Below are 3,244 nucleotides of genomic sequence, written 5' to 3'. Positions count from 1 at the left end.
TTCTCTGTTTACACACAGAAATGGAGATCCAGGTTTTTCTGTTTTATATCCTCAGTAGAGGGTTGTTCATAACACACATTGCTAAGTCACTTTAAGAATTGTGACCATTTTGTGGTAGGGAGTGTTTTTTCTTTATGTAACATATACCTGCTCTCCTGTGTCCCAGCCTTTTACCTCCACTCAGTTTACTTTTCCACCGTCCTTCTAAAGTAGTTACGGAGGAGTCCAGAGGTTTTCCAGAATGTCAAATATTGGAATTAATATTTATTGTTTTGGGAGTTTAGTTGTTCTCTTAACATTACATGTCAAGTTAAAGGCCCTCATCACAAATGCCTTGTATGTCAACTAAATGCAATAAAGCTTTCAAATTTCTTTTGGACATTGAAGCAAGTGTTTGGAGCTCTTACCAGGTTTTAATGACTTTGACGTCTTATCTAATCTTTCTAACAGGTATCACTGTTTGTGCAGTAGTTAAAATAAGTAATCAAAAAGGAGAAACTTAAACGTATGCGATACCAAGCGTTACAAAGCGGTCAGTATAATTCAGTTGCAGAGCCGCAGCAGTTTCAGACCTGCAGTTCTGGACCTTTTCATTTGTAGGGAAGGAATAAACTCCTACCTACAAAGTGTAAATATCAGTGGCATAAGGGGACATGTTTCATGTTACATGCACGTACAGTAAGAGTTGGTCCATGTCACTTTGATGGACAAATGATACCAGCTTAATGAAAAGTATTTTCACATAGCTTTCATTTTTTCCGTAACACACCATCAGTCTGTGTTATGTTGTTTATCACAAACAACATAACACAGACGGATACCAGGACAAACAGTGGAGTCTGGATTCCCCTTACTTACATCCTGCATTGACTTTTTATTATTCTAGAAGTTTGTGTGATATATAGTATTTTAACATACATTGATGAGCAAAAGCCAAGAGAGGAAAATGTAATGTTTTAATAGTTACAAGTTAAATGGTATTTAGTATTGAGCAGAGGCCAGTCTGACACTGTGTTACTTTTTAAAATTTTATTATGATATGATTTCATACAAATATGAAGGGGGCAATACCTCAAAAACACACACGCAAAAAACAGCAGCTGTAAAAAAAGCCAAAATGCCACAAAAAACTCCACCTGTCATTCATTGCCTGCAGGTGGTGGAAGTATCAAATTTCTGCGTCTTTTTTCTTCACCAGTTTCTTTTCTTGCCTACAGGAGGTGACATCAAATGTACGTCTGCATCTCATGGACTTAATAGCTACTTCTGTCACTTTTCTATAGGTGGCGTAGTTTTACACATAAAAATACAAACAGACAAAAATGACATGATCACGGCAGAACAGTAAAACACAAGTTGACACAATGTGAAAGCCATGCCACACAGGAACATTTTTAAGAAGCAAGTGACAAGTTGGGAGTGAGAATCTGTTGCACTGGGCTATTAAAAGGATTGGAGACATGTATAATGGGTAAACATGTTTCATTGTTCACTTTCTCTGTCATTTTTAATCTGATTTAAAGAACTGGGATCCGTTGTACTGTAAATTAAAACTCACTACTACAACTGTAAAACAAACTCGAGACAATGTGACAGTCAATCTGAAGCAGGTGGTAAGAAGTAAAATTATCTTTACTCTCTGTACCTCCTGCACTTCTGAACGAAGATCCCCACAGCCAGGACCACACATGTGATGTTGATGATGATAAAGACGACCAGAAACCCAAAGAGAGCTTTGCCATTATCTGTAAAATGTTGGGAAAATAATATCAAAGAGGTAGCAGTTGCCAAGGATATAATGTGTAGAAATGGATGTGAAATAATTTTTTTAATTAAAAATACACATACAGAGAGTGTCAAATTTTTCTTTCTTGGTGTTGCTCTCATAATGTCCATTGAAAGCAGTCACCTGGAAAGACAAAAAATCTGTTAATCAGGAATTACAGCATTTGAAAAAATCTTCTGAAACCAAAAATTAGGATTATACATACCTCCACTCTGTAGGTCGTAGAAGAGCGAAGATCTCTGAATTCAAACTCGCATTTTTTTTTTCAGTCTTCTTCAGATCGACAATGCCATAATAAAGACGTGCAATGTATTTCTCTTCAGGTCCATTAAAACGTTTTGAATGAAAACAGGTGACGCTAATTACATTATGCTCTGGAATAGTCACCATCAGTTTAACGATATCTTCTGGTTCTGTAAGAGAGTGAAGAAAAACAGTATATTTTATTTAGATGCACCACTGTTTGCCGACAGTGATTAGCGATTATTAGTGTGTTGTATTTGTTATGTTGGTTGTCAGAAGTAATAAAAATATAAATTGTGCAAAGCAAAAAAAGATTATAAAAAGATCAGATATTTTGTCATTCAATTTTTACTTTTTGTTATTTATCCCACTTTTGTTATTTATGTTTTTTGTTGTTTTTGTTCATTATAATGGCTTTAACTATGATGTTCTTATATTGTAGGCCTACATAATGGATATTGGTATTGGTATTTGGCAATGGTATGATTATCCGCCTGTAATGTCATTTCTTAAAATAAACAAATAATACATGAATAAAGATAAATGAGGTAATGTATATAATACTTAATGCAAAAAATTGCATTTGGAATTATAATTACTTTAATTAGCTTAAACAAAATCATTAATTACAGTAAATCTTGTGTTGATGTTCCAAATTCAAATATTAATTTAGTAATTATGACCTTTGAGAGTCATAATAAGTTGCATGATATCAGTTGTGTTCCAAAATATTGAATACTATTTCAGACTGTGTGGTCTTAAAATGAAAAAGATATTTACTTTTACTGCCACAAAGTCGTCTTAAGTGGATATTCCACAACATGTGAAATACACAACCTTAATAAATAAATAGTCACATTAGTCGTTTTGTATTATGTACGTGTTGACTGTAATCTGCTCCAAAACATGTGGAAATTTACTTCCAATCGCAGTTTTCTGTTTCACTTCAGCTGGTTTGCCAACGTTTTTCTTGTTGTAGGTGGGCTGGACTTTACAGGTATAGTCAGTGTACGCTGTCAGTCCAGTAAAATGACATGTTCCTCCTGGTGGATGTGTGATAACGGCAACTGCAAGATAGTTTAATTAGGCGGTTTGATTGAATAACAAGACAACAGAAACACAATTAAAGGATCACACAAATGTCCGTCAATCAATGTCATCCATGTGTCATTGGTACATCATCAGCTCTGATCCTACCTTTAGTATACATTATGT

At 34.6% G+C, this 3,244-nt stretch overlaps 1 long non-coding RNA gene across 1 annotated transcript; it reads right to left on the bottom strand.

Annotated features, from left to right (window-relative positions):
• Positions 1-1,498: 1,498 nt before the first annotated feature.
• On the bottom strand, positions 1,499-3,093 carry LOC123964886. Its single transcript, XR_006823561.1, has 4 exons — positions 2,950-3,093; positions 1,992-2,199; positions 1,849-1,909; positions 1,499-1,745 (listed from the first exon to the last, which is right to left on the bottom strand). It is a non-coding gene; the product is annotated as an uncharacterized LOC123964886 (long non-coding RNA).
• Between the last annotated feature and the right edge of the window lie 151 nt (positions 3,094-3,244).

This window comes from Micropterus dolomieu, unplaced genomic scaffold, assembly GCF_021292245.1.
Source record: "Micropterus dolomieu isolate WLL.071019.BEF.003 ecotype Adirondacks unplaced genomic scaffold, ASM2129224v1 contig_6067, whole genome shotgun sequence".
NCBI classification, from domain to species: Eukaryota; Metazoa; Chordata; class Actinopteri; order Centrarchiformes; family Centrarchidae; genus Micropterus; species Micropterus dolomieu.
This window is presented reverse-complemented; position numbering and strand designations above follow the sequence as displayed.